At 39.8% G+C, this 26185-nt stretch overlaps 45 non-coding genes and 1 pseudogene across 45 annotated transcripts; all 46 read left to right on the top strand.

Moving 5' to 3' along the window:
- The first annotated feature begins 1213 nt into the window (after nucleotides 1–1213).
- Nucleotides 1214–1354, top strand: LOC131970834 (U4 spliceosomal RNA). Its single transcript, XR_009394250.1, has one exon. It is a non-coding gene; the product is annotated as a U4 spliceosomal RNA (small nuclear RNA).
- A 373-nt stretch (nucleotides 1355–1727) lies between these two features.
- LOC131970918 (U4 spliceosomal RNA) lies at nucleotides 1728–1868 on the top strand. The gene has a single exon (XR_009394320.1). It is a non-coding gene; the product is annotated as a U4 spliceosomal RNA (small nuclear RNA).
- Nucleotides 1869–2245: 377 nt separating this feature from the next.
- On the top strand, nucleotides 2246–2386 carry LOC131970916 (U4 spliceosomal RNA). Its single transcript, XR_009394319.1, has one exon. It is a non-coding gene; the product is annotated as a U4 spliceosomal RNA (small nuclear RNA).
- A 350-nt stretch (nucleotides 2387–2736) lies between these two features.
- On the top strand, nucleotides 2737–2877 carry LOC131970863 (U4 spliceosomal RNA). Its single transcript, XR_009394277.1, has one exon. It is a non-coding gene; the product is annotated as a U4 spliceosomal RNA (small nuclear RNA).
- Nucleotides 2878–3247: 370 nt separating this feature from the next.
- On the top strand, nucleotides 3248–3388 carry LOC131970860 (U4 spliceosomal RNA). The gene has a single exon (XR_009394274.1). It is a non-coding gene; the product is annotated as a U4 spliceosomal RNA (small nuclear RNA).
- A 370-nt stretch (nucleotides 3389–3758) lies between these two features.
- Nucleotides 3759–3899, top strand: LOC131970848 (U4 spliceosomal RNA). The gene has a single exon (XR_009394263.1). It is a non-coding gene; the product is annotated as a U4 spliceosomal RNA (small nuclear RNA).
- A 377-nt stretch (nucleotides 3900–4276) lies between these two features.
- On the top strand, nucleotides 4277–4417 carry LOC131970816 (U4 spliceosomal RNA). The gene has a single exon (XR_009394233.1). It is a non-coding gene; the product is annotated as a U4 spliceosomal RNA (small nuclear RNA).
- Nucleotides 4418–4790: 373 nt separating this feature from the next.
- On the top strand, nucleotides 4791–4931 carry LOC131970914 (U4 spliceosomal RNA). Its single transcript, XR_009394317.1, has one exon. It is a non-coding gene; the product is annotated as a U4 spliceosomal RNA (small nuclear RNA).
- A 377-nt stretch (nucleotides 4932–5308) lies between these two features.
- Nucleotides 5309–5449, top strand: LOC131970913 (U4 spliceosomal RNA). The gene has a single exon (XR_009394316.1). It is a non-coding gene; the product is annotated as a U4 spliceosomal RNA (small nuclear RNA).
- A 350-nt stretch (nucleotides 5450–5799) lies between these two features.
- Nucleotides 5800–5940, top strand: LOC131970862 (U4 spliceosomal RNA). Its single transcript, XR_009394276.1, has one exon. It is a non-coding gene; the product is annotated as a U4 spliceosomal RNA (small nuclear RNA).
- Nucleotides 5941–6310: 370 nt separating this feature from the next.
- Nucleotides 6311–6451, top strand: LOC131970858 (U4 spliceosomal RNA). The gene has a single exon (XR_009394272.1). It is a non-coding gene; the product is annotated as a U4 spliceosomal RNA (small nuclear RNA).
- Nucleotides 6452–6821: 370 nt separating this feature from the next.
- On the top strand, nucleotides 6822–6962 carry LOC131970846 (U4 spliceosomal RNA). The gene has a single exon (XR_009394261.1). It is a non-coding gene; the product is annotated as a U4 spliceosomal RNA (small nuclear RNA).
- A 377-nt stretch (nucleotides 6963–7339) lies between these two features.
- LOC131970807 (U4 spliceosomal RNA) lies at nucleotides 7340–7480 on the top strand. Its single transcript, XR_009394226.1, has one exon. It is a non-coding gene; the product is annotated as a U4 spliceosomal RNA (small nuclear RNA).
- Nucleotides 7481–7852: 372 nt separating this feature from the next.
- Nucleotides 7853–7993, top strand: LOC131970824 (U4 spliceosomal RNA). Its single transcript, XR_009394241.1, has one exon. It is a non-coding gene; the product is annotated as a U4 spliceosomal RNA (small nuclear RNA).
- A 370-nt stretch (nucleotides 7994–8363) lies between these two features.
- On the top strand, nucleotides 8364–8504 carry LOC131970798 (U4 spliceosomal RNA). Its single transcript, XR_009394217.1, has one exon. It is a non-coding gene; the product is annotated as a U4 spliceosomal RNA (small nuclear RNA).
- Nucleotides 8505–8881: 377 nt separating this feature from the next.
- On the top strand, nucleotides 8882–9022 carry LOC131970801 (U4 spliceosomal RNA). Its single transcript, XR_009394220.1, has one exon. It is a non-coding gene; the product is annotated as a U4 spliceosomal RNA (small nuclear RNA).
- Nucleotides 9023–9394: 372 nt separating this feature from the next.
- LOC131970912 (U4 spliceosomal RNA) lies at nucleotides 9395–9535 on the top strand. Its single transcript, XR_009394315.1, has one exon. It is a non-coding gene; the product is annotated as a U4 spliceosomal RNA (small nuclear RNA).
- Nucleotides 9536–9912: 377 nt separating this feature from the next.
- On the top strand, nucleotides 9913–10053 carry LOC131970870 (U4 spliceosomal RNA). The gene has a single exon (XR_009394281.1). It is a non-coding gene; the product is annotated as a U4 spliceosomal RNA (small nuclear RNA).
- A 377-nt stretch (nucleotides 10054–10430) lies between these two features.
- LOC131970799 (U4 spliceosomal RNA) lies at nucleotides 10431–10571 on the top strand. Its single transcript, XR_009394218.1, has one exon. It is a non-coding gene; the product is annotated as a U4 spliceosomal RNA (small nuclear RNA).
- Nucleotides 10572–10941: 370 nt separating this feature from the next.
- Nucleotides 10942–11082, top strand: LOC131970911 (U4 spliceosomal RNA). The gene has a single exon (XR_009394314.1). It is a non-coding gene; the product is annotated as a U4 spliceosomal RNA (small nuclear RNA).
- Nucleotides 11083–11432: 350 nt separating this feature from the next.
- On the top strand, nucleotides 11433–11573 carry LOC131970859 (U4 spliceosomal RNA). Its single transcript, XR_009394273.1, has one exon. It is a non-coding gene; the product is annotated as a U4 spliceosomal RNA (small nuclear RNA).
- A 377-nt stretch (nucleotides 11574–11950) lies between these two features.
- On the top strand, nucleotides 11951–12091 carry LOC131970817 (U4 spliceosomal RNA). The gene has a single exon (XR_009394234.1). It is a non-coding gene; the product is annotated as a U4 spliceosomal RNA (small nuclear RNA).
- A 377-nt stretch (nucleotides 12092–12468) lies between these two features.
- On the top strand, nucleotides 12469–12609 carry LOC131970853 (U4 spliceosomal RNA). The gene has a single exon (XR_009394268.1). It is a non-coding gene; the product is annotated as a U4 spliceosomal RNA (small nuclear RNA).
- Nucleotides 12610–12985: 376 nt separating this feature from the next.
- LOC131970865 (U4 spliceosomal RNA) lies at nucleotides 12986–13126 on the top strand. Its single transcript, XR_009394279.1, has one exon. It is a non-coding gene; the product is annotated as a U4 spliceosomal RNA (small nuclear RNA).
- Nucleotides 13127–13496: 370 nt separating this feature from the next.
- LOC131970856 (U4 spliceosomal RNA) lies at nucleotides 13497–13637 on the top strand. The gene has a single exon (XR_009394271.1). It is a non-coding gene; the product is annotated as a U4 spliceosomal RNA (small nuclear RNA).
- Nucleotides 13638–14007: 370 nt separating this feature from the next.
- Nucleotides 14008–14148, top strand: LOC131970849 (U4 spliceosomal RNA). Its single transcript, XR_009394264.1, has one exon. It is a non-coding gene; the product is annotated as a U4 spliceosomal RNA (small nuclear RNA).
- A 377-nt stretch (nucleotides 14149–14525) lies between these two features.
- Nucleotides 14526–14666, top strand: LOC131970806 (U4 spliceosomal RNA). The gene has a single exon (XR_009394225.1). It is a non-coding gene; the product is annotated as a U4 spliceosomal RNA (small nuclear RNA).
- Nucleotides 14667–15038: 372 nt separating this feature from the next.
- On the top strand, nucleotides 15039–15179 carry LOC131970910 (U4 spliceosomal RNA). The gene has a single exon (XR_009394312.1). It is a non-coding gene; the product is annotated as a U4 spliceosomal RNA (small nuclear RNA).
- Nucleotides 15180–15549: 370 nt separating this feature from the next.
- LOC131970905 (U4 spliceosomal RNA) lies at nucleotides 15550–15690 on the top strand. The gene has a single exon (XR_009394308.1). It is a non-coding gene; the product is annotated as a U4 spliceosomal RNA (small nuclear RNA).
- Nucleotides 15691–16062: 372 nt separating this feature from the next.
- On the top strand, nucleotides 16063–16203 carry LOC131970808 (U4 spliceosomal RNA). Its single transcript, XR_009394227.1, has one exon. It is a non-coding gene; the product is annotated as a U4 spliceosomal RNA (small nuclear RNA).
- A 377-nt stretch (nucleotides 16204–16580) lies between these two features.
- On the top strand, nucleotides 16581–16721 carry LOC131970847 (U4 spliceosomal RNA). Its single transcript, XR_009394262.1, has one exon. It is a non-coding gene; the product is annotated as a U4 spliceosomal RNA (small nuclear RNA).
- Nucleotides 16722–17098: 377 nt separating this feature from the next.
- LOC131970836 (U4 spliceosomal RNA) lies at nucleotides 17099–17239 on the top strand. The gene has a single exon (XR_009394252.1). It is a non-coding gene; the product is annotated as a U4 spliceosomal RNA (small nuclear RNA).
- A 373-nt stretch (nucleotides 17240–17612) lies between these two features.
- Nucleotides 17613–17753, top strand: LOC131970909 (U4 spliceosomal RNA). The gene has a single exon (XR_009394311.1). It is a non-coding gene; the product is annotated as a U4 spliceosomal RNA (small nuclear RNA).
- Nucleotides 17754–18130: 377 nt separating this feature from the next.
- On the top strand, nucleotides 18131–18271 carry LOC131970810 (U4 spliceosomal RNA). Its single transcript, XR_009394228.1, has one exon. It is a non-coding gene; the product is annotated as a U4 spliceosomal RNA (small nuclear RNA).
- A 373-nt stretch (nucleotides 18272–18644) lies between these two features.
- On the top strand, nucleotides 18645–18785 carry LOC131970908 (U4 spliceosomal RNA). The gene has a single exon (XR_009394310.1). It is a non-coding gene; the product is annotated as a U4 spliceosomal RNA (small nuclear RNA).
- A 377-nt stretch (nucleotides 18786–19162) lies between these two features.
- Nucleotides 19163–19303, top strand: LOC131970819 (U4 spliceosomal RNA). Its single transcript, XR_009394236.1, has one exon. It is a non-coding gene; the product is annotated as a U4 spliceosomal RNA (small nuclear RNA).
- A 377-nt stretch (nucleotides 19304–19680) lies between these two features.
- On the top strand, nucleotides 19681–19794 carry LOC131970869 (U4 spliceosomal RNA; annotated as a pseudogene).
- A 1947-nt stretch (nucleotides 19795–21741) lies between these two features.
- On the top strand, nucleotides 21742–21882 carry LOC131970907 (U4 spliceosomal RNA). Its single transcript, XR_009394309.1, has one exon. It is a non-coding gene; the product is annotated as a U4 spliceosomal RNA (small nuclear RNA).
- Nucleotides 21883–22259: 377 nt separating this feature from the next.
- On the top strand, nucleotides 22260–22400 carry LOC131970828 (U4 spliceosomal RNA). Its single transcript, XR_009394244.1, has one exon. It is a non-coding gene; the product is annotated as a U4 spliceosomal RNA (small nuclear RNA).
- A 377-nt stretch (nucleotides 22401–22777) lies between these two features.
- Nucleotides 22778–22918, top strand: LOC131970827 (U4 spliceosomal RNA). The gene has a single exon (XR_009394243.1). It is a non-coding gene; the product is annotated as a U4 spliceosomal RNA (small nuclear RNA).
- Nucleotides 22919–23291: 373 nt separating this feature from the next.
- Nucleotides 23292–23432, top strand: LOC131970826 (U4 spliceosomal RNA). The gene has a single exon (XR_009394242.1). It is a non-coding gene; the product is annotated as a U4 spliceosomal RNA (small nuclear RNA).
- Nucleotides 23433–23805: 373 nt separating this feature from the next.
- Nucleotides 23806–23946, top strand: LOC131970839 (U4 spliceosomal RNA). The gene has a single exon (XR_009394255.1). It is a non-coding gene; the product is annotated as a U4 spliceosomal RNA (small nuclear RNA).
- Nucleotides 23947–24316: 370 nt separating this feature from the next.
- LOC131970904 (U4 spliceosomal RNA) lies at nucleotides 24317–24457 on the top strand. Its single transcript, XR_009394307.1, has one exon. It is a non-coding gene; the product is annotated as a U4 spliceosomal RNA (small nuclear RNA).
- Nucleotides 24458–24834: 377 nt separating this feature from the next.
- On the top strand, nucleotides 24835–24975 carry LOC131970830 (U4 spliceosomal RNA). Its single transcript, XR_009394246.1, has one exon. It is a non-coding gene; the product is annotated as a U4 spliceosomal RNA (small nuclear RNA).
- A 373-nt stretch (nucleotides 24976–25348) lies between these two features.
- Nucleotides 25349–25489, top strand: LOC131970791 (U4 spliceosomal RNA). Its single transcript, XR_009394211.1, has one exon. It is a non-coding gene; the product is annotated as a U4 spliceosomal RNA (small nuclear RNA).
- Nucleotides 25490–25859: 370 nt separating this feature from the next.
- LOC131970815 (U4 spliceosomal RNA) lies at nucleotides 25860–26000 on the top strand. The gene has a single exon (XR_009394232.1). It is a non-coding gene; the product is annotated as a U4 spliceosomal RNA (small nuclear RNA).
- Nucleotides 26001–26185: the final 185 nt, after the last annotated feature.

Below are 26185 nucleotides of genomic sequence, written 5' to 3'. Positions count from 1 at the left end.
TGACAGAATGTATGAAAGCAAACCCAATCTGTTCTTAATAGTAGACTGGTACTATAGTTTTTTCTGTTGTATTTTTCGTATGTTATTGCTAAAACTGTGCTCTTCTGTAGTGATGGCTGATCGAGGCTTTGTTGAAGCTTCGACACTTTATACAAAAGATGGTTCATTACTCAAAGCTTCAATGACACACAGTGCTCCAGTAGGACATCTAGTGGTCAATAAAATGAAGTGCAATCGAGACGTCTCATTGATTGGTTCATGCATTTGTTTTCAACTACACGACTGAATACAACAACAATGATGTTTTATAAGGCGTCCCGGTGGCTCACACCGGTAGAGCGCGTACCTCTAAGGTTGAGTGCTGCGGCGGACCCGGGTGCGAATCCGGCCTGAGGTCCCTTTTCACATGGGGCTGGCGCAAATACAGATTATATTATGGAATTTGGCAAATAATGTTTTGGGGTTCATTAGTAAAGAGGTTCATGGGTGGGTGGGGAAAGAGATTGTGCTTGAAAAACAGGGCAGTGACTGTGCTTGTGTCACTTGTTATGAATTTTTATTTAGAAACAACAGTTTTTCCACAGTTTTGGGATTCAAGCGGTTTCTTCTTTTCAATACAATTTCCCCAGCCTTGGAAATAACCTGTTCACACGGCACGGATGAGGCTGGGGTGCATCAGAAATGTTTAGCAACTTGATAAAGATTGGGATATACATTTTTGTGGTTTGCCCAGTATGTGAGCAGTTCTGAAGTTCTTTCTAGTGGAGGATCAGCGAGGTAGCGGTTCACTTCCACTGTTGGTGATTCGGTGACGTTCGAAGCACTTTGCTGCTTCGAACGTCACCGAATCACGTGACCAAACCACGCCTCGGCACAGTGCTTCGGGACGTTTGCTTCATGAGCTAGCGCGCATGTGTCGGAGCTTCAAGTGTCAGCGGACCATCACTACTCTTCTGGTCGTCTTTGATTACATATTTTTGTTCAATTCATTTCTGCCTGACCACAGAAATCTCAAAAAATAGGTTTTCCAAAGTGTCCAGTATTCCCCATAAAGGTGTGATTGTCAATTCATGAAAAAGGTGTGGTCTTTACCCATGAAGGCCAATCAGATGGTCCGTCAACCAGACTGTATACCCTATGGATTGGGGAAAATGCACCACGTGTGTTGTGAGTGTTTGACCGGGTGCCTTTCAAACATCTATTTTTTCTGGGTAGTCTTGTGCAGAGGCAATTTCATAGTCAATGAAGTTCTACTGAGACGTGATCATTGCTAGTTGAAAACTTAAACCAATACCCCGTCAGGATGACTTGAAATACAGTCAACCATGGCAATTTTTGTTAGTCTCTAAGGAGACTTGACAGAATGTATGAAAGCAAACCCAATCTGTTCTTAATGGCAGACTGGTACTATAGTTTTTTCTGTTGTATTTTTCGTATGTTATTGCTAAAACTGTGCTCTTCTGGTCGTCCGTCGTCTTTGATTACATATTTTTGTTCAATTAATTTCTGCCTGACCACAAAAATCTCAAAAAATATGTTTTCCAAAGTGTCCAGTATTCCCCATAAAGGTGTGATTGTCAATTCATGAAAAAGGGGTGGTCTTTGCCCATGAAGGCCAATCAGATGGTCCGTCAACAAGACTGTATACCCTATGGAGTGGGGAAAATGCACCACGTGTGTTGTGAGTTTTTGACCGGGTGCCTTTCAAACATCTATTTTTCTTGGGCATTCTTGCGCAGAGGCAATTTCATAGTCAATGAAGTTCTACTGAGACGTGATTATTGCTAGTTGAAAACTTAAACCAATACCCCGCCAGGATGACTTGAAATACAGTCAGCCAAGGCAATTTTTGTTAGTCTCTAAGGAGACTTTACAGAATGTATGAAAGCAAACCCAATCTGTTCTTAATGGTAGACTGGTACTATAATTTTTCTCTGTCGTTGTATGTTTTGTATGTTATTGCTAAAACTGTGCTTTTCTGGTCGTCCGTCGTCTTCGATTACATATTTCTGTTCAATTAATTCCTGCCTGACCACAGAAATCTCAAAAATTAGGTTTCCCAAAGTGACCAGTATTCCCCATAAAGGTGTGATTGTCAGTTAATGAAAAAGGGGTGGTCTTTGCCCATGAAGGCCAATCAGATGGTCCGTCAACAAGACTGTATACCCTATGGAGTGGGGAAAATGCACCACGTGTGTTGTGAGTTTTTGACCGGGTGCCTTTCAAACATCTATTTTTCCCGGGCATTCTTGCGCAGAGGCAATTTCATAGTCAATGAAGTTCTACTGAGACGTGATTATTGCTAGTTGAAAACTTAAACCAATACCCCGCCAGGATGACTTGAAATACAGTCAGCCAAGGCAATTTTTGTTAGTCTCTAAGGAGACTTTACAGAATGTATGAAAGCAAACCCAATCTGTTCTTAATGGTAGACTGCTACTATAGTTTTTTCTGTTGTATTTTTCGTATGTTATTGCTAAAACTGTGCTCTTCTGGTCGTCCGTCGTCTTTGATTACATATTTTTGTTCAATTAATTTCTGCCTGACCACAAAAATCTCAAAAAATATGTTTTCCAAAGTGTCCAGTATTCCCCATAAAGGTGTGATTGTCAATTCATGAAAAAGGGGTGATCTTTGCCCATGAAGGCCAATCAGATGGTCTGGAGTGGGGAAAATGCACCACGTGTGTTGTGAGTTTTTGACCGGGTGCCTTTCAAACATCTATTTTTCTTGGGCATTCTTCCACAGAGGCAGTTTCGTAGTTAATGAAGTTCTACTGAGACGTGATTATTGCTAGTTGAAAACTTAAACCAATACCCCGCCAGGATGACTTGAAATATAGTCAGCCAAGGCCATTTTTGTTAGTCTCCAAGGAGACTTGACAGAATGTATAAAAGCAAACCCAATCTGTTCTTAATGGTAGACTGGTACTATCATTTTTCTCTGTCGTTGTATTTTTCGTATGTTATTGCTAAAACTGTGCTCTTCTGGTCGTCTTTTATTACATGTTTTTGTTCAATTAATTTCTGCCTGACCACAGAAATCTCAAAAAATAGGTTTTCCAAAGTGTCCAGTATTCCCCATGAAGGTGTGATTGTCAATTCATGAAAAAGGGGTGGTCTTTGCCCATGAAGGCCAATCAGATGGTCCGTCAACAAGACTGTATACCCTATGGAGTGGGGAAAATGCACCACGTGTGTTGTGAGTGTTTGACCGGGTGCCTTTCAAACATCTATTTTTCCTGGGCATTCTTCCACAGAGGCAGTTTCGTAGTTAATGAAGTTCTACTGAGACGTGATTATTGCTAGTTGAAAACTTAAACCAATACCCTGCCAGGATGACTTGAAATACAGTCAGCCAAGGCAATTTTTGTTAGTCTCTAAGGAGACTTTACAGAATGTATGAAAGCAAACCCAATCTCTTCTTAAAGGTAGACTGGTACTATAGTTTTTCTCTGTCGTTGTATTTTTCGTATGTTATTGCTAAAACTGTGCTCTTCTGGTCGTCTTTGATTACATATTTTTGTTCCATTAATTCCTGCCTGACCACAGACATCTCAAAAAATATGTTTTCCAAAGTGTCCAGTATTCCCCATAAAAGTGTGATTGTCAATTCATGAAAAAGGTGTGGTCTTTACCCATGAAGGCCAATCAGATGGTCCGTCAACAAGACTGTATACCCTATGGAGTGGGGACAATGCAACACGTGTGTTGTGAGTTTTTGACCGGGTGCCTTTCAAACATCTATTTTTCCTGGGCATTCTTGCGCAGAGGCAATTTCATATTCAATGAAATTCTACTGAGACGTGATTATTGCTAGTTGAAAACTTAAACCAATACCCCGCCAGGATGACTTGAAATATAGTCAGCCAAGGCAATTTTTGTTAGTCTCTAAGGAGACTTGACAGAATGCATAAAAGCAAACCCAATATGTTCTTAATGGTAGACTGGTACTATCATTTTTCTCTGTCGTTGTATTTTTCGTATGTTATTGCTAAAACTGTGCTCTTCTGGTCGTCCATCGTCTTTGATTACATATTTTTGTTCAATTAATTTCTGCCTGACCACAAAAATCTCAAAAAATATGTTTTCCAAAGTGTCCAGTATTCCCCATAAAGGTGTGATTGTCAATTCATGAAAAAGGGGTGGTCTTTGCCCATGAAGGCCAATCAGATGGTCCGTCAACAAGACTGTATACCCTATGGAGTGGGGAAAATGCACCACGTGTGTTGTGAGTTTTTGACCGGGTGCCTTTCAAACATCTATTTTTCTTGGGCATTCTTGCGCAGAGGCAATTTCATAGTCAATGAAGTTCTACTGAGACGTGATTATTGCTAGTTGAAAACTTAAACCAATACCCCGTCAGGATGACTTGAAATACAGTCAACCATGGCAATTTTTGTTAGTCTCTAAGGAGACTTGACAGAATGTATGAAAGCAAACCCAATCTGTTCTTAATGGCAGACTGGTACTATAGTTTTTTCTGTTGTATTTTTCGTATGTTATTGCTAAAACTGTGCTCTTCTGGTCGTCCGTCGTCTTTGATTACATATTTTTGTTCAATTAATTTCTGCCTGACCACAAAAATCTCAAAAAATATGTTTTCCAAAGTGTCCAGTATTCCCCATAAAGGTGTGATTGTCAATTCATGAAAAAGGGGTGGTCTTTGCCCATGAAGGCCAATCAGATGGTCCGTCAACAAGACTGTATACCCTATGGAGTGGGGAAAATGCACCACGTGTGTTGTGAGTTTTTGACCGGGTGCCTTTCAAACATCTATTTTTCTTGGGCATTCTTGCGCAGAGGCAATTTCATAGTCAATGAAGTTCTACTGAGACGTGATTATTGCTAGTTGAAAACTTAAACCAATACCCCGCCAGGATGACTTGAAATACAGTCAGCCAAGGCAATTTTTGTTAGTCTCTAAGGAGACTTTACAGAATGTATGAAAGCAAACCCAATCTGTTCTTAATGGTAGACTGGTACTATAATTTTTCTCTGTCGTTGTATGTTTTGTATGTTATTGCTAAAACTGTGCTTTTCTGGTCGTCCGTCGTCTTCGATTACATATTTCTGTTCAATTAATTCCTGCCTGACCACAGAAATCTCAAAAATTAGGTTTCCCAAAGTGACCAGTATTCCCCATAAAGGTGTGATTGTCAGTTAATGAAAAAGGGGTGGTCTTTGCCCATGAAGGCCAATCAGATGGTCCGTCAACAAGACTGTATACCCTATGGAGTGGGGAAAATGCACCACGTGTGTTGTGAGTTTTTGACCGGGTGCCTTTCAAACATCTATTTTTCCCGGGCATTCTTGCGCAGAGGCAATTTCATAGTCAATGAAGTTCTACTGAGACGTGATTATTGCTAGTTGAAAACTTAAACCAATACCCCGCCAGGATGACTTGAAATACAGTCAGCCAAGGCAATTTTTGTTAGTCTCTAAGGAGACTTTACAGAATGTATGAAAGCAAACCCAATCTGTTCTTAATGGTAGACTGCTACTATAGTTTTTTCTGTTGTATTTTTCGTATGTTATTGCTAAAACTGTGCTCTTCTGGTCGTCCGTCGTCTTTGATTACATATTTTTGTTCAATTAATTTCTGCCTGACCACAAAAATCTCAAAAAATATGTTTTCCAAAGTGTCCAGTATTCCCCATAAAGGTGTGATTGTCAATTCATGAAAAAGGGGTGATCTTTGCCCATGAAGGCCAATCAGATGGTCTGGAGTGGGGAAAATGCACCACGTGTGTTGTGAGTTTTTGACCGGGTGCCTTTCAAACATCTATTTTTCTTGGGCATTCTTCCACAGAGGCAGTTTCGTAGTTAATGAAGTTCTACTGAGACGTGATTATTGCTAGTTGAAAACTTAAACCAATACCCCGCCAGGATGACTTGAAATATAGTCAGCCAAGGCCATTTTTGTTAGTCTCCAAGGAGACTTGACAGAATGTATAAAAGCAAACCCAATCTGTTCTTAATGGTAGACTGGTACTATCATTTTTCTCTGTCGTTGTATTTTTCGTATGTTATTGCTAAAACTGTGCTCTTCTGGTCGTCTTTGATTACATGTTTTTGTTCAATTAATTTCTGCCTGACCACAGAAATCTCAAAAAATAGGTTTTCCAAAGTGTCCAGTATTCCCCATGAAGGTGTGATTGTCAATTCATGAAAAAGGGGTGGTCTTTGCCCATGAAGGCCAATCAGATGGTCCGTCAACAAGACTGTATACCCTATGGAGTGGGGAAAATGCACCACGTGTGTTGTGAGTGTTTGACCGGGTGCCTTTCAAACATCTATTTTTCCTGGGCATTCTTCCACAGAGGCAGTTTCGTAGTTAATGAAGTTCTACTGAGACGTGATTATTGCTAGTTGAAAACTTAAACCAATACCCTGCCAGGATGACTTGAAATACAGTCAGCCAAGGCAATTTTTGTTAGTCTCTAAGGAGACTTTACAGAATGTATGAAAGCAAACCCAATCTCTTCTTAAAGGTAGACTGGTACTATAGTTTTTCTCTGTCGTTGTATTTTTCGTATGTTATTGCTAAAACTGTGCTCTTCTGGTCGTCTTTGATTACATATTTTTGTTCCATTAATTCCTGCCTGACCACAGACATCTCAAAAAATATGTTTTCCAAAGTGTCCAGTATTCCCCATAAAAGTGTGATTGTCAATTCATGAAAAAGGTGTGGTCTTTACCCATGAAGGCCAATCAGATGGTCCGTCAACAAGACTGTATACCCTATGGAGTGGGGACAATGCAACACGTGTGTTGTGAGTTTTTGACCGGGTGCCTTTCAAACATCTATTTTTCCTGGGCATTCTTGCGCAGAGGCAATTTCATATTCAATGAAATTCTACTGAGACGTGATTATTGCTAGTTGAAAACTTAAACCAATACCCCGCCAGGATGACTTGAAATATAGTCAGCCAAGGCAATTTTTGTTAGTCTCTAAGGAGACTTGACAGAATGCATAAAAGCAAACCCAATATGTTCTTAATGGTAGACTGGTACTATCATTTTTCTCTGTCGTTGTATTTTTCGTATGTTATTGCTAAAACTGTGCTCTTCTGGTCGTCCATCGTCTTTGATTACATATTTTTGTTCAATTAATTTCTGCCTGACCACAAAAATCTCAAAAAATATGTTTTCCAAAGTGTCCAGTATTCCCCATAAAGGTGTGATTGTCAATTCATGAAAAAGGGGTGGTCTTTGCCCATGAAGGCCAATCAGATGGTCCGTCAACAAGACTGTATACCCTATGGAGTGGGGAAAATGCACCACGTGTGTTGTGAGTTTTTGACCGGGTGCCTTTCAAACATCTATTTTTCTTGGGCATTCTTGCGCAGAGGCAATTTCATAGTCAATGAAGTTCTACTGAGACGTGATTATTGCTAGTTGAAAACTTAAACCAATACCCCGTCAGGATGACTTGAAATACAGTCAGCCATGGCAATTTTTGTTAGTCTCTAAGGAGACTTGACAGAATGTATGAAAGCAAACCCAATCTGTTCTTAATGGTAGACTGCTACTATAGGTTTTCTGTTGTATTTTTCGTATGTTATTGCTAAAACTGTGCTCTTCTGGTCGTCCGTCATCTTTGATTACATATTTTTGTTCAATTAATTTCTGCCTGACCACAAAAATCTCAAAAAATATGTTTTCCAAAGTGTCCAGTATTCCCCATAAAGGTGTGATTGTCAATTCATGAAAAAGGGGTGGTCTTTGCCCATGAAGGCCAATCAGAGGGTCCGTCAACAAGACTCTATACCCTATGGAGTGGGGAAAATGCACCACGTGTGTTGTGAGTTTTTGACCGGGTGCCTTTCAAACATCTATTTTTCTTGGGCATTCTTGCGCAGAGGCAATTTCATAGTCAATGAAGTTCTACTGAGACGTGATTATTGCTAGTTGAAAACTTAAACCAATACCCCGCCAGGATGCCTTGAAATACAGTCAGCCAAGGCAATTTTTGTTAGTCTCTAAGGAGACTTTACAGAATGTATGAAAGCAAACCCAATGTCTTCTTAATGGTAGACTGGTACTATAATTTTTCTCTGTCGTTGTATTTTTCGTATGTTATTGCTAAAACTGTGCTCTTCTGGTTGTCTTTGATTACATATTTTTGTTCAATTCATTTCTGCCTGACCACAGAAATCTCAAAAATTAGGTTTCCCAAAGTGACCAGTATTCCCCATAAAGGTGTGATTGTCAGTTAATGAAAAAGGGGTGGTCTTTGCCCATGAAGGCCAATCAGATGGTCCGTCAACAAGACTGTATACCCTATGGAGTGGGGAAAATGCACCACGTGTGTTGTGAGTTTTTGACCGGGTGCCTTTCAAACATCTATTTTTCCTGGGCATTCTTGCGCAGAGGCAATTTCATAGTCAATGAAGTTCTACTGAGACGTGATTATTGCTAGTTGAAAACTTAAACCAATACCCCGCCAGGATGACTTGAAATATAGTCAGCCAAGGCAATTTTTGTTAGTCTCTAAAGAGTCTTGACAGAATGTATAAAAGCAAACCCAATATGTTCTTAATGGTAGACTGGTACTATCATTTTTCTCTGTCGTTGTATTTTTCGTATGTTATTGCTAAAACTGTGCTCTTCTGGTCGTCCATCATCTTTGATTACATATTTTTGTTCAATTAATTTCTGCCTGACCACAGAAATCTCAAAAAATATGTTTTCCAAAGTGTCCAGTATTCCCCATAAAGGTGTGATTGTCAATTCATGAAAAAGGTGTGGTCTTTACCCATGAAGGCCAATCAGATGGTCCGTCAACCAGACTGTATACCCTATGGAGTGGGGAAAATGCACCACGTGTGTTGTGAGTGTTTGACCGGGTGCCTTTCAAACATCTATTTTTTCTGGGTATTCTTGTACAGAGGCAATATCATAGTCAATGAAGTTCTACTGAGACGTGATTATTGCTAGTTGAAAACTTAAACCAATACCCCGTCAGGATGACTTGAAATACAGTCAGCCATGGCAATTTTTGTTAGTCTCTAAGGAGACTTGACAGAATGTATGAAAGCAAACCCAATCTGTTCTTAATGGTAGACTGCTACTATAGGTTTTCTGTTGTATTTTTCGTATGTTATTGCTAAAACTGTGCTCTTCTGGTCGTCCGTCGTCTTTGATTACATATTTTTGTTCAATTAATTTCTGCCTGACCACAAAAATCTCAAAAAATATGTTTTCCAAAGTGTCCAGTATTCCCCATAAAGGTGTGATTGTCAATTCATGAAAAAGGGGTGGTCTTTGCCCATGAAGGCCAATCAGAGGGTCCGTCAACAAGACTCTATACCCTATGGAGTGGGGAAAATGCACCACGTGTGTTGTGAGTTTTTGACCGGGTGCCTTTCAAACATCTATTTTTCTTGGGCATTCTTGCGCAGAGGCAATTTCATAGTCAATGAAGTTCTACTGAGACGTGATTATTGCTAGTTGAAAACTTAAACCAATACCCCGCCAGGATGACTTGAAATACAGTCAGCCAAGGCAATTTTTGTTAGTCTCTAAGGAGACTTTACAGAATGTATGAAAGCAAACCCAATGTGTTCTTAATGGTAGACTGGTACTATAATTTTTCTCTGTCGTTGTATTTTTCGTATGTTATTGCTAAAACTGTGCTTTTCTGGTCGTCCGTCGTCTTCGATTACATATTTCTGTTCAATTAATTCCTGCCTGACCACAGAAATCTCAAAAATTAGGTTTCCCAAAGTGACCAGTATTCCCCATAAAGGTGTGATTGTAAGTTAATGAAAAAGGGGTGGTCTTTGCCCATGAAGGCCAATCAGATGGTCCGTCAACAAGACTGTATACCCTATGGAGTGGGGAAAATGCACCACGTGTGTTGTGAGTTTTTGACCGGGTGCCTTTCAAACATCTATTTTTCCTGGGCATTCTTGCGCAGAGGCAATTTCATAGTCAATGAAGTTCTACTGAGACGTGATTATTGCTAGTTGAAAACTTAAACCAATACCCCGCCAGGATGACTTGAAATATAGTCAGCCAAGGCAATTTTTGTTAGTCTCTAAGGAGACTTGACAGAATGTATAAAAGCAAACCCAATATGTTCTTAATGTTAGACTGGTACTATCATTTTTCTCTGTCGTTGTATTTTTCGTATGTTATTGCTAAAACTGTGCTCTTCTGGTCGTCCATCGTCTTTGATTACATATTTTTGTTCAATTAATTTCTGCCTCACCACAGAAATCTCAAAAAATATTTTTTCCAAAGTGTCCAGTATTCCCCATAAAGGTGTGATTGTCAATTCATGAAAAAGGTGTGGTCTTTACCCATGAAGGCCAATCAGATGGTCCGTCAACCAGACTGTATACCCTATGGAGTGGGGAAAATGCACCACATGTGTTGTGAGTGTTTGACCGGGTGCCTTTCAAACATCTATTTTTTCTGGGTATTCTTGTGCAGAGGCAATATCATAGTCAATGAAGTTTTACTGAGACGTGATTATTGATAGTTGAAAACTTAAACCAATACCCCGTCAGGATGACTTGAAATACAGTCAGCCATGGCAATTTTTGTTAGTCTCTAAGGAGACTTGACAGAATGTATGAAAGCAAACCCAATCTGTTCTTAATGGTAGACTGCTACTATAGGTTTTCTGTTGTATTTTTCGTATGTTATTGCTAAAACTGCTCTTCTGGTCGTCCGTCGTCTTTGATTACATATTTTTGTTCAATTAATTTCTGCCTGACCACAAAAATCTCAAAAAATATGTTTTCCAAAGTGTCCAGTATTCCCCATAAAGGTGTGATTGTCAATTCATGAAAAAGGGGTGGTCTTTGCCCATGAAGGCCAATCAGAGGGTCCGTCAACAAGACTCTATACCCTATGGAGTGGGGAAAATGCACCACGTGTGTTGTGAGTTTTTGACCGGGTGCCTTTCAAACATCTATTTTTCTTGGGCATTCTTGCGCAGAGGCAATTTCATAGTCAATGAAGTTCTACTGAGACGTGATTATTGCTAGTTGAAAACTTAAACCAATACCCCGCCAGGATGACTTGAAATACAGTCAGCCAAGGCAATTTTTGTTAGTCTCTAAGGAGACTTTACAGAATGTATGAAAGCAAACCCAATCTGTTCTTAATGGTAGACTGCTACTATAGTTTTTTCTGTTGTATTTTTCGTATGTTATTGCTAAAACTGTGCTCTTCTGGTCGTCCGTCGTCTTTGATTACATATTTTTGGTCAATTAATTTCTGCCTGACCACAAAAATCTCAAAAAATATGTTTTCCAAAGTGTCCAGTATTCCCCATAAAGGTGTGATTGTCAATTCATGAAAAAGGGGTGGTCTTTGCCCATGAAGGCCAATCAGATGGTCTGGAGTGGGGAAAATGCACCACGTGTGTTGTGAGTTTTTGACCGGGTGCCTTTCAAACATCTATTTTTCTTGGGCATTCTTGCGCAGAGGCAATTTCATAGTCAATGAAGTTCTACTGAGACGTGATTATTGCTAGTTGAAAACTTAAACCAATACCCCGCCAGGATGACTTGAAATATAGTCAGCCAAGGCAATTTTTGTTAGTCTCTAAGGAGACTTGACAGAATGTATAAAAGCAAACCCAATATGTTCTTAATAGTAGACTGGTACTATCATTTTTCTCTGTCGTTGTATTTTTTGTATGTTATTGCTAAAACTGTGCTCTTCTGGTCGTCCGTCGTCTTTGATTACATATTTTTGTTCAATTAATTTCTGCCTGACCACAAAAATCTCAAAAAATATGTTTTCCAAAGTGTCCAGTATTCCCCATAAAGGTGTGATTGTCAATTCATGAAAAAGGGGTGGTCTTTGCCCATGAAGGCCAATCAGATGGTCCGTCAACAAGACTGTATACCCTATGGAGTGGGGAAAATGCACCACGTGTGTTGTGAGTTTTTGACCGGGTGCCTTTCAAACATCTATTTTTCTTGGGCATTCTTGCGCAGAGGCAATTTCATAGTCAATGAAGTTCTACTGAGACGTGATTATTGCTATTTGAAAACTTAAACCAATACCCCGCCAGGATGACTTGAAATACAGTCAGCCAAGGCAATTTTTGTTAGTCTCTAAGGAGACTTTACAGAATGTATGAAAGCAAACCCAATCTGTTCTTAATGGTAGACTGGTACTATAATTTTTCTCTGTCGTTGTATTTTTTGTATGTTATTGCTAAAACTGTGCTTTTCTGGTCGTCCGTCGTCTTCGATTACATATTTCTGTTCAATTAATTCCTGCCTGACCACAGAAATCTCAAAAATTAGGTTTCCCAAAGTGACCAGTATTCCCCATAAAGGTGTGATTGTCAGTTAATGAAAAAGGGGTGGTCTTTGCCCATGAAGGCCAATCAGATGGTCCGTCAACAAGACTGTATACCCTATGGAGTGGGGACAATGCAACACGTGTGTTGTGAGTGTTTGACCGGGTGCCTTTCAAACATCTATTTTTTCTGGGCATTCTTGCGCAGAGGCAATTTCATAGACAATGAAGTTCTACTGAGAAGTGATTATTGCTAGTTGAAAACTTAAACCAATACCCCGTCAGGATGACTTGAAATACAGTCAGCCATGGCAATTTTTGTTAGTCTCTAAGGAGACTTTACAGAATGTATGAAAGCAAACCCAATCTGTTCTTAATGGTAGACTAACATTATAAATTTTGCTGTCTTCTAAATTGATCTAGGTTATTGCTGAAACTATGCTCATCTGGCCGTCCGTCGTCTTTGATTACATATTTCTGTTCAATTAATTCCTGCCTGACCACAGAAATCTCAAAAATTAGGTTTCCCAAAGTGAACAGTATTCCCCATGAAGGTGTGATTGTCAGTTAATGAAAAAGGGGTGGTCTTTGCCCATGAAGGCCAATCAGATGGTCCGTCAACAAGACTGTATACCCTATGGAGTGGGGAAAATGCACCACGTGTGTTGTGAGTGTTTGACCGGGTGCCTGTCAAACATCTATTTTTCCTGGGCATTCTTCCACAGAGGCAGTTTCGTAGTTAATGAAGTTCTACTGAGACGTGATTATTGCTAGTTGAAAACTTAAACCAATTCCCCGCCAGGATGACTTGAAATATAGTCAGCCAAGGCCATTTTTGTTAGTCTCCAAGGAGACTTGACAGAATGTATAAAAGCAAACCCAATCTGTTCTTAATGGTAGACTGGTACTATCATTTTTCTCTGTCGTTGTATTTTTCGTATGTTATTGCTAAAACTGTGCTCTTCTGGTCGTCTTTGATTACATGTTTTTGTTCAATTAATTTCTGCCTGACCACAGAAATCTCAAAAAATAGGTTTTCCAAAGTGTCCAGTATTCCCCATGAAGGTGTGATTGTCAATTCATGAAAAAGGGGTGGTCTTTGCCCATGAAGGCCAATCAGATGGTCCGTCAACAAGACTGTATACCCTATGGAGTGGGGAAAATGCACCACGTGTGTTGTGAGTGTTTGACCGGGTGCCTGTCAAACATCTATTTTTCCTGGGCATTCTTCCACAGAGGCAGTTTCGTAGTTAATGAAGTTCTACTGAGACGTGATTATTGCTAGTTGAAAACTTAAACCAATACCCTGCCAGGATGACTTGAAATACAGTCAGCCAAGGCAATTTTTGTTAGTCTCTAAGGAGACTTTACAGAATGTATGAAAGCAAACCCAATCTCTTCTTAAAGGTAGACTGGTACTATAGTTTTTCTCTGTCGTTGTATTTTTCGTATGTTATTGCTAAAACTGTGCTCTTCTGGTCGTCTTTGATTACATATTTTTGTTCCATTAATTCCTGCCTGACCACAGACATCTCAAAAAATATGTTTTCCAAAGTGTCCAGTATTCCCCATAAAAGTGTGATTGTCAATTCATGAAAAAGGTGTGGTCTTTACCCATGAAGGCCAATCAGATGGTCCGTCAACAAGACTGTATACCCTATGGAGTGGGGACAATGCAACACGTGTGTTGTGAGTTTTTGACCGGGTGCCTTTCAAACATCTATTTTTCCTGGGCATTCTTGCGCAGAGGCAATTTCATATTCAATGAAATTCTACTGAGACGTGATTATTGCTAGTTGAAAACTTAAACCAATACCCCGCCAGGATGACTTGAAATATAGTCAGCCAAGGCAATTTTTGTTAGTCTCTAAGGAGACTTGACAGAATGCATAAAAGCAAACCCAATATGTTCTTAATGGTAGACTGGTACTATCATTTTTCTCTGTCGTTGTATTTTTCGTATGTTATTGCTAAAACTGTGCTCTTCTGGTCGTCCATCGTCTTTGATTACATATTTTTGTTCAATTAATTTCTGCCTGACCACAAAAATCTCAAAAAATATGTTTTCCAAAGTGTCCAGTATTCCCCATAAAGGTGTGATTGTCAATTCATGAAAAAGGGGTGGTCTTTGCCCATGAAGGCCAATCAGATGGTCCGTCAACAAGACTGTATACCCTATGGAGTGGGGAAAATGCACCACGTGTGTTGTGAGTTTTTGACCGGGTGCCTTTCAAACATCTATTTTTCTTGGGCATTCTTGCGCAGAGGCAATTTCATAGTCAATGAAGTTCTACTGAGACGTGATTATTGCTAGTTGAAAACTTAAACCAATACCCCGTCAGGATGACTTGAAATACAGTCAGCCATGGCAATTTTTGTTAGTCTCTAAGGAGACTTGACAGAATGTATGAAAGCAAACCCAATCTGTTCTTAATGGTAGACTGCTACTATAGGTTTTCTGTTGTATTTTTCGTATGTTATTGCTAAAACTGTGCTCTTCTGGTCGTCCGTCATCTTTGATTACATATTTTTGTTCAATTAATTTCTGCCTGACCACAAAAATCTCAAAAAATATGTTTTCCAAAGTGTCCAGTATTCCCCATAAAGGTGTGATTGTCAATTCATGAAAAAGGGGTGGTCTTTGCCCATGAAGGCCAATCAGAGAGTCCGTCAACAAGACTCTATACCCTATGGAGTGGGGAAAATGCACCACGTGTGTTGTGAGTTTTTGACCGGGTGCCTTTCAAACATCTATTTTTCTTGGGCATTCTTGCGCAGAGGCAATTTCATAGTCAATGAAGTTCTACTGAGACGTGATTATTGCTAGTTGAAAACTTAAACCAATACCCCGCCAGGATGACTTGAAATACAGTCAGCCAAGGCAATTTTTGTTAGTCTCTAAGGAGACTTTACAGAATGTATGAAAGCAAACCCAATGTGTTCTTAATGGTAGACTGGTACTATAATTTTTCTCTGTCGTTGTATTTTTCGTATGTTATTGCTAAAACTGTGCTCTTCTGGTTGTCTTTGATTACATATTTTTGTTCAATTCATTTCTGCCTGACCACAGAAATCTCAAAAAATATGTTTTCCAAAGTGTCCAGTATTCCCCATAAAGGTGTGATTGTCAATTCATGAAAAAGGTGTGGTCTTTACCCATGAAGGCCAATCAGATGGTCCGTCAACCAGACTGTATACCCTATGGAGTGGGGAAAATGCACCACGTGTGTTGTGAGTGTTTGACCGGGTGCCTTTCAAACATCTATTTTTTCTGGGTATTCTTGTGCAGAGGCAATATCATAGTCAATGAAGTTCTGCTGAGACGTGATTATTGCTAGTTGAAAACTTAAACCAATACCCCGTCAGGATGACTTGAAATACAGTCAGCCATGGCAATTTTTGTTAGTCTCTAAGGAGACTTGACAGAATGTATGAAAGCAAACCCAATCTGTTCTTAATGGTAGACTGCTACTATAGGTTTTCTGTTGTATTTTTCGTATGTTATTGCTAAAACTGTGCTCTTCTGGTCGTCCGTCGTCTTTGATTACATATTTTTGTTCAATTAATTTCTGCCTGACCACAAAAATCTCAAAAAATATGTTTTCCAAAGTGTCCAGTATTCCCCATAAAGGTGTGATTGTCAATTCATGAAAAAGGGGTGGTCTTTGCCCATGAAGGCCAATCAGAGGGTCCGTCAACAAGACTGTATACCCTATGGAGTGGGGAAAATGCACCACGTGTGTTGTGAGTTTTTGACCGGGTGCCTTTCAAACATCTATTTTTCTTGGGCATTCTTGCGCAGAGGCAATTTCATAGTCAATGAAGTTCTACTGAGACGTGATTATTGCTAGTTGAAAACTTAAACCAATACCCCGTCAGGATGACTTGAAATACAGTCAGCCAAGGCAATTTTTGTTAGTCTCTAAGGAGACTTTACAGAATGTATGAAAGCAAACCCAATGTGTTCTTAATGGTAGACTGGTACTATAATTTTTCTCTGTCGTTGTATTTTTCGTATGTTATTGCTAAAACTGTGCTTTTCTGGTCGTCCGTCGTCTTCGATTACATATTTCTGTTCAATTAATTCCTGCCTGACCACAGAAATCTCAAAAATTAGGTTTCCCAAAGTGACCAGTATTCCCCATAAAGGTGTGATTGTAAGTTAATGAAAAAGGGGTGGTCTTTGCCCATGAAGGCCAATCAGATGGTCCGTCAACAAGACTGTATACCCTATGGAGTGGGGAAAATGCACCACGTGTGTTGTGAGTTTTTGACCGGGTGCCTTTCAAACATCTATTTTACCTGGGCATTCTTGCGCAGAGGCAATTTCATAGTCAATGAAGTTCTACTGAGACGTGATTATTGCTAGTTGAAAACTTAAACCAATACCCCGCCAGGATGACTTGAAATATAGTCAGCCAAGGCAATTTTTGTTAGTCTCTAAGGAGACTTGACAGAATGTATAAAAGCAAACCCAATATGTTCTTAATGTTAGACTGGTACTATCATTTTTCTCTGTCGTTGTATTTTTCGTATGTTATTGCTAAAACTGTGCTCTTCTGGTCGTCCATCGTCTTTGATTACATATTTTTGTTCAATTAATTTCTGCCTCACCACAGAAATCTCAAAAAATATTTTTTCCAAAGTGTCCAGTATTCCCCATAAAGGTGTGATTGTCAATTCATGAAAAAGGTGTGGTCTTTACCCATGAAGGCCAATCAGATGGTCCGTCAACCAGACTGTATACCCTATGGATTGGGGAAAATGCACCACGTGTGTTGTGAGTGTTTGACCGGGTGCCTTTCAAACATCTATTTTTTCTGGGTACTCTTGTGCAGAGGCAATTTCATAGTCAATGAAGTTCTGCTGAGACGTGATTATTGCTAGTTGAAAACTTAAACCAATACCCCGTCAGGATGACTTGAAATACAGTCAACCATGGCAATTTTTGTTAGTCTCTAAGGAGACTTGACAGAATGTATGAAAGCAAACCCAATCTGTTCTTAATGGCAGACTGGTACTATAGTTTTTTCTGTTGTATTTTTCGTATGTTATTGCTAAAACTGTGCTCTTCTGGTCGTCCGTCGTCTTTGATTACATATTTTTGTTCAATTAATTTCTGCCTGACCACAAAAATCTCAAAAAATATGTTTTCCAAAGTGTCCAGTATTCCCCATAAAGGTGTGATTGTCAATTCATGAAAAAGGGGTGGTCTTTGCCCATGAAGGCCAATCAGATGGTCCGTCAACAAGACTGTATACCCTATGGAGTGGGGAAAATGCACCACGTGTGTTGTGAGTTTTTGACCGGGTGCCTTTCAAACATCTATTTTTCTTGGGCATTCTTGCGCAGAGGCAATTTCATAGTCAATGAAGTTCTACTGAGACGTGATTATTGCTAGTTGAAAACTTAAACCAATACCCCGCCAGGATGACTTGAAATACAGTCAGCCAAGGCAATTTTTGTTAGTCTCTAAGGAGACTTTACAGAATGTATGAAAGCAAACCCAATCTGTTCTTAATGGTAGACTGGTACTATAATTTTTCTCTGTCGTTGTATGTTTTGTATGTTATTGCTAAAACTGTGCTTTTCTGGTCGTCCGTCGTCTTCGATTACATATTTCTGTTCAATTAATTCCTGCCTGACCACAGAAATCTCAAAAAATATGTTTTCCAAAGTGTCCAGTATTCCCCATACAGGTGTGATTGTCAATTCATGAAAAAGGTGTGGTCTTTACCCATGAAGGCCAATCAGATGGTCCGTCAACCAGACTGTATACCCTATGGAGTGGGGAAAATGCACCACGTGTGTTGTGAGTGTTTGAGCGGGTGCCTTTCAAACATCTATTTTTTCTGGGCATTCTTGTGCAGAGGCAATTTCATAGTCAATGAAGTTCTACTGAGACGTGATTATTGCTAGTTGAAAACTTAAACCAATACCCCGTCAGGATGACTTGAAATACAGTCAACCATGGCAATTTTTGTTAGTCTCTAAGGAGACTTGACAGAATGTATGAAAGCAAACCCAATCTGTTCTTAATGGTAGACTGGTACTATAGTTTTTTCTGTTGTATTTTTTGTATGTTATTGCTAAAACTGTGCTCTTCTGGTCGTCCGTCGTCTTTGATTACATATTTTTGTTCAATTAATTTCTGCCTGACCACAAAAATCTCAAAAAATATGTTTTCCAAAGTGTCCAGTATTCCCCATAAAGGTGTGATTGTCAATTCATGAAAAAGGGGTGGTCTTTGCCCATGAAGGCCAATCAGATGGTCCGTCAACAAGACTGTATACCCTATGGAGTGGGGAAAATGCACCACGTGTGTTTTGAGTTTTTGACCGGGTGCCTTTCAAACATCTATTTTTCTTGGGCATTCTTGCGCAGAGGCAATTTCATAGTCAATGAAGTTCTACTGAGACGTGATTATTGCTAGTTGAAAACTTAAACCAATACCCCGCCAGGATGACTTGAAATACAGTCAGCCAAGGCAATTTTTGTTAGTCTCTAAGGAGACTTTACAGAATGTATGAAAGCAAACCCAATCTGTTCTTAATGGTAGACTGGTACTATAATTTTTCTCTGTCGTTGTATTTTTTGTATGTTATTGCTAAAACTGTGCTTTTCTGGTCGTCCGTCGTCTTCGATTACATATTTCTGTTCAATTAATTCCTGCCTGACCACAGAAATCTCAAAAATTAGGTTTCCCAAAGTGACCAGTATTCCCCATAAAGGTGTGATTGTCAGTTAATGAAAAAGGGGTGGTCTTTGCCCATGAAGGCCAATCAGATGGTCCGTCAACAAGACTGTATACCCTATGGAGTGGGGAAAATGCACCACGTGTGTTGTGAGTTTTTGACCGGGTGCCTTTCAAACATCTATTTTTCCCGGGCATTCTTGCGCAGAGGCAATTTCATAGTCAATGAAGTTCTACTGAGACGTGATTATTGCTAGTTGAAAACTTAAACCAATACCCCGCCAGGACGACTTGAAATACAGTCAGCCAAGGCAATTTTTGTTAGTCTCTAAGGAGACTTGACACAATGTATAAAAGCAAACCCAATCTGTTCTTAATGGTAGACTGGTACTATAATTTTTCTCTGTCGTTGTATTTTTCGTATGTTATTGCTAAAACTGTGCTCTTCTGGTCGTCCATCGTCTTTGATTACATATTTTTGTTCAATTAATTTCTGCCTGACCACAGAAATCTCAAAAAATATGTTTTCCAAAGTGTCCAGTATTCCCCATACAGGTGTGATTGTCAATTCATGAAAAAGGGGTGGTCTTTGCCCATGAAGGCCAATCAGATGGTCCGTCAACAAGACTGTATACCCTATGGAGTGGGGAAAATGCACCACGTGTGTTGTGAGTGTTTGACCGGGTGCCTTTTAAACATTTATTTTTTCTGGGCATTCTTGTGCAGAGGCAATTTCATAGTCAATGAAGTTCTACTGAGACGTGATTATTGCTAGTTGAAAACTTAAACCAATACCCCGTCAGGATGACTTGAAATACATAGTGATGGGTCGGATCGTGCCGATGCTTCGGAGCGTGTGTCGAGAAATCCCGGAAGTCTTTGGTGGAGCGCGTATCGACGCTTGTGTTGTTTAGGGCGAGTGACGTCATTGATGACGTTCGAAGCCTCGGTGGTTGAGTAAATGGTTCGACTTGTGCACCCCTGCCTCCTCAGTCCCATGCGAACGAGTTTTTTCGAAAGCTGGAGAGGTTGTCTCCAAAATAGAAACCGACTGAGTCCAAGCACAGTGGAGAAATTGTTGTTTTAAACTGCAATCAATAAAGTCACAAGCATCTCTGCCCCGTGCTTTGAAAACACTGTAACATTTTTAACAAACACCTCATGTCCTATTGGATTTATTTTATCATTGTCTGAAATGATGCTGGTAAAGTAAATAATAATGATTATTATATATTATTATTAATAATTACTAATACACTGCTATTAGCATTACCCACATATTAATCAAAACAACAGATAAATAAAATCCACACTATATCAAATTAAGGTGTTTTTATTTCTGTTGGCAGTGATTATTCCCATGCACCAAGAGGCCTCACAAACAGCTCAAAGGTCAATGACAATTTGGACCAGCAGGGGGTTTGTGAGCACATGAAGCCTCAAGATATGAACCTTTTCTCGAACCAGTTGGCTGGAAAGGTTCAAGGCTTCATGAGGCTTCATCTACCCATCACTAGAAATACAGTCAGCCATGGCAATTTTTGTTAGTCTCTAAGGAGACTTGACAGAATGTATGAAAGCAAACCCAATCTGTTCTTAATAGTAGACTGGTACTATAGTTTTTTCTGTTGTATTTTTCGTATGTTATTGCTAAAACTGTGCTCTTCTGTAGTGATGGCTGATCGAGGCTTTGTTGAAGCTTCGACACTTTATACAAAAGATGGTTCATTACTCAAAGCTTCAATGACACACAGTGCTCCAGTAGGACATCTAGTGGTCAATAAAATGAAGTGCAATCGAGACGTCTCATTGATTGGTTCATGCATTTGTTTTCAACTACACGACTGAATACAACAACAATGATGTTTTATAAGGCGTCCCGGTGGCTCACACCGGTAGAGCGCGTACCTCTAAGGTTGAGTGCTGCGGCGGACCCGGGTGCGAATCCGGCCTGAGGTCCCTTTTCACATGGGGCTGGCGCAAATACAGATTATATTATGGAATTTGGCAAATAATGTTTTGGGGTTCATTAGTAAAGAGGTTCATGGGTGGGTGGGGAAAGAGATTGTGCTTGAAAAACAGGGCAGTGACTGTGCTTGTGTCACTTGTTATGAATTTTTATTTAGAAACAACAGTTTTTCCACAGTTTTGGGATTCAAGCGGTTTCTTCTTTTCAATACAATTTCCCCAGCCTTGGAAATAACCTGTTCACACGGCACGGATGAGGCTGGGGTGCATCAGAAATGTTTAGCAACTTGATAAAGATTGGGATATACATTTTTGTGGTTTGCCCAGTATGTGAGCAGTTCTGAAGTTCTTTCTAGTGGAGGATCAGCGAGGTAGCGGTTCACTTCCACTGTTGGTGATTCGGTGACGTTCGAAGCACTTTGCTGCTTCGAACGTCACCGAATCACGTGACCAAACCACGCCTCGGCACAGTGCTTCGGGACGTTTGCTTCATGAGCTACCGCGCATGTGTCGGAGCTTCAAGTGTCAGCGGACCATCACTACTCTTCTGGTCGTCTTTGATTACATATTTTTGTTCAATTCATTTCTGCCTGACCACAGAAATCTCAAAAAATAGGTTTTCCAAAGTGTCCAGTATTCCCCATAAAGGTGTGATTGTCAATTCATGAAAAAGGTGTGGTCTTTACCCATGAAGGCCAATCAGATGGTCCGTCAACAAGACTGTATACCCTATGGAGTGGGGACAATGCAACACGTGTGTTGTGAGTGTTTGACCGGGTGCCTTTCAAACATCTATTTTTCCCGGGCATTCTTGTGCAGAGGCAATTTCATAGTCAATGAAGTTCTACTGAGACGTGATTATTGCTAGTTGAAAACTTAAACCAATACCCCGCCAGGATGACTTGAAATACAGTCAGCCAAGGCAATTTTTGTTAGTCTCTAAGGAGACTTGACACAATGTATGAAAGCAAACCCAATCTGTTCTTCATGGTAGACTGGTACTATAATTTTTCTCTGTCGTTGTATTTTTCGTATGTTATTGCTAAAACTGTGCTTTTCTGGTCGTCCGTCGTCTTTGATTACATATTTCTGTTCAATTAATTCCTGCCTGACCACAGAAATCTCAAAAAATAGGTTTTCCAAAGTGTCCAGTATTCCCCATAAAGGTGTGATTGTCAATTCATGAAAAAGGTGTGGTCTTTACCCATGAAGGCCAATCAGATGGTCCGTCAACCAGACTGTATACCCTATGGAGTGGGGAAAATGCACCACGTGTGTTGTGAGTTTTTGACCGGGTGCCTTTCAAACATCTATTTTTCCTGGGCATTCTTGCGCAGAGGCAATTTCATAGTCAATGAAGTTCTACTGAGACGTGATTATTGCTAGTTGAAAACTTAAACCAATACCCCGCCAGGATGACTTGAAATACAGTCAGCCAAGGCAATTTTTGTCAGTCCCTAAGGAGACTTTACAGAATGTATGAAAGCAAACCCAATCTGTTCTTCATGGTAGACTGGTACTATAATTTTTCTCTGTCGTTGTATTTTTCGTATGTTATTGCTAAAACTGTGCTTTTCTGGTCGTCCGTCGTCTTCGATTACATATTTCTGTTCAATTAATTCCTGCCTGACCACAGAAATCTCAAAAATTAGGTTTCCCAAAGTGACCAGTATTCCCCATAAAGGTGTGATTGTCAGTTAATGAAAAAGGTGTGGTCTTTGCCCATGAAGGCCAATCAGATGGTCCGTCAACAAGACTGTATACCCTATGGAGTGGGGAAAATGCACCACGTGTGTTGTGAGTTTTTGACCGGGTGCCTTTCAAACATCTATTTTTTCTGGGCATCCTTGTGCAGAGGCAATTTCATAGTCAATGAAGTTCTACTGAGACATGATTATTGGTAGTTGAAAACTTAAACCAATACCCCGCCAGGATGACTTGAAATACAGTCAGCTATGGCAATTTTTGTTAGTCTCTAAGGAGACTTGACAGAATGTATGAAAGCAAACCCAATCTGTTCTTAATGGTAGACTGGTACTATAGTTTTTTCTGTTGTATTTTTTGTATGTTATTGCTAAAACTGTGCTCTTCTGGTCGTCCGTCGTCTTTGATTACATATTTTTGTTCAATTAATTTCTGCCTGACCACAAAAATCTCAAAAAATATGTTTTCCAAAGTGTCCAGTATTCCCCATAAAGGTGTGATTGTCAATTCATGAAAAAGGGGTGGTCTTTGCCCATGAAGGCCAATCAGATGGTCCGTCAACAAGACTGTATACCCTATGGAGTGGGGAAAATGCACCACGTGTGTTGTGAGTTTTTGACCGGGTGCCTTTCAAACATCTATTTTTTCTGGGCATCCTTGTGCAGAGGCAATTTCATAGTCAATGAAGTTCTACTGAGACATGATTATTGGTAGTTGAAAACTTAAACCAATACCCCGCCAGGATGACTTGAAATACAGTCAGCTATGGCAATTTTTGTTAGTCTCTAAGGAGACTTGACAGAATGTATGAAAGCAAACCCAATCTGTTCTTAATGGTAGACTGGTACTATAGTTTTTTCTGTTGTATTTTTTGTATGTTATTGCTAAAACTGTGCTCTTCTGGTCGTCCGTCGTCTTTGATTACATATTTTTGTTCAATTAATTTCTGCCTGACCACAAAAATCTCAAAAAATATGTTTTCCAAAGTGTCCAGTATTCCCCATAAAGGTGTGATTGTCAATTCATGAAAAAGGGGTGGTCTTTGCCCATGAAGGCCAATCAGATGGTCCGTCAACAAGACTGTATACCCTATGGAGTGGGGAAAATGCACCACGTGTGTTGTGAGTTTTTGACCGGGTGCCTTTCAAACATCTATTTTTCTTGGGCATTCTTGCGCAGAGGCAATTTCATAGTCAATGAAGTTCTACTGAGACGTGATTATTGCTAGTTGAAAACTTAAGCCAATACCCCGCCAGGGTGACTTGAAATACAGTCAGCCAAGGCAGTTTTTGTTAGTCTCTAAGGAGACTTTACAGAATGTATGAAAGCAAACCCAATCTGTTCTTAATGGTAGACTGGTACCATAGTTTTTCTCTGTTGTTGTATTTTTCGTATGTTATTGCTAAAACTGTGCTCTTCTGGTCGTCTTTGATTACATATTTTTGTTCAATTCATTTCTGCCTGACCACAGAAATCTCAAAAAATATGTTTTCCAAAGTGTCCAGTATTCCCCATAAAGGTGTGATTGTCAATTCATGAAAAAGGTGTGGTCTTTACCCATGAAGGCCAATCAGATGGTCCGTCAACAAGACTGTATACCCTATGGAGTGGGGACAATGCAACACGTGTGTTGTGAGTGTTTGACCGGGTGCCTTTCAAACATTTATTTTTCCTGGGCATTCTTGTGCAGAGGCAATTTCATAGTCAATGAAGTTCTACTGAGACATGATTATTGCTAGTTGAAAACTTAAACCAATACCCCGCCAGGATGACTTGAAATACAGTCAGCCAAGGCAATTTTTGTTAGTCTCTAAGGAGACTTTACAGAATGTCTGAAAGCAAACCCAATCTCTTCTTAATGGTAGACTGGTACTATAATTTTTCTCTGTCGTTGTATTTTTCGTATGTTATTGCTAAAACTGTGCTCTTCTGGTCGTCCATCGTCTTTGATTACATATTTTTGTTCAATAAATTCCTGCCTGACCACAGAAATCTCAAAAAATATGTTTTCCAAAGTGTCCAGTATTCCCCAGAAAGGTGTGATTGTCAATTCATGAAAAAGATGTTGTCTTTACCCATGAAGGCCAATCAGATGGTCCGTGAACCAGACTCTATACCCTATGGAGTGGGGAAAATGCACCACGTGTGTTGTGAGTGTTTGACCGGGTGCCTTTCAAACATCTATTTTTTCTGGACATTCTTGTGCAGAGGCAATTTCATAGTCAATGAAGTTCTACTGAGATGTGATTATTGCTAGTTGAAAACTTAAACCAATACCCCGTCAGGATGACTTGAAATACAGTCAGCCAAGGCAATTTTTGTTAGTCTCTAAGGAGACTTGACAGAATGTATAAAAGCAAACCCAATCTGTTCTACATGGTACACTAACATACATTTTTCTGTCTTCTTCATTGATCTAGGTTATTGCTGAAACTATGCTTATCTGGTCGTCCGTCGTCTTTGATTACATATTTTTGTTCAATTAATTTCTGCCTGACCACAGAAATCTCAAAAAATAGGTTTTCCAAAGTGTCCAGTATTCCCCATGAAGGTGTGATTGTCAATTCATGAAAAAGGGGTGGTCTTTGCCTATGAAGGCCAATCAGATGGTCCGTCAACAAGACTGAATACCCTATGGAGTGGGGAAAATGCACCACGTGTGTTGTGAGTGTTTGACCGGATGCCTGTCAAATATCTATTTTTCCTGGGCATTCTTGCGCAGAGGCAGTTTCATAGTCAATGAAGTTCTACTGAGACGTGATTATTGCTAGTTGAAAACTTAAACCAATACCCCGCCAGGATGACTTGAAATACAGTCAGCCAAGGCAATTTTTGTTAGTCTCTAAGGAGACTTTACAGAATGTATGAAAGCAAACCCAATCTGTTCTTAATGGTAGACTGGTACTATAATTTTTCTCTGTCGTTGTATTTTTCGTATGTTATTGCTAAAACTGTGCTCTTCTGGTCATCTTTGATTACATATTTTTGTTCAATTAATTCCTGCCTGACCACAGAAATCTCAAAAAATAGGTTTTCCAAAGTGTCCAGTATTCCCCATAAAGGAGTGATTGTCAATTCATGAAAAAGGGGTTGTCTTTGCCCATGAAGGCCAATCAGATGGTCCGTCAACAAGACTGTATACCCTATGGAGTGGGGAAAATGCACCACGTGTGTTGTGAGTGTTTGACCGGGTGCCTGTCAAACATCTATTTTTCCTGGGCATTCTTGCGCAGAGGCAATTTCATAGTCAATGAAGTTCTACTGAGACGTGATTATTGCTAGTTGGAAACTTAAACCAATACCCCGCCAGGATGACTTGAAATACAGTCAGCCAAGGCAATTTTTGTTAGTCTCTAAGGAGACTTTACAGAATGTATGAAAGCAGACCCGATCTGTTCTTTATGGTAGACTAACATTATAAATTTAATTTAATTTAAAAAAAAAGCCCCAAAAAAATTTGAAGAGGACAAAAGTGGATACAGACATGAAGCATCAGCAGTTACAATGGGGAAAACTGTGAGATCTTGACACTCACTATGGTTAATGT

This window comes from Centropristis striata, chromosome 4 (genome assembly GCF_030273125.1).
Source record: "Centropristis striata isolate RG_2023a ecotype Rhode Island chromosome 4, C.striata_1.0, whole genome shotgun sequence".
NCBI lineage: Eukaryota > Metazoa > Chordata > Actinopteri > Perciformes > Serranidae > Centropristis > Centropristis striata.
This window is presented reverse-complemented; position numbering and strand designations above follow the sequence as displayed.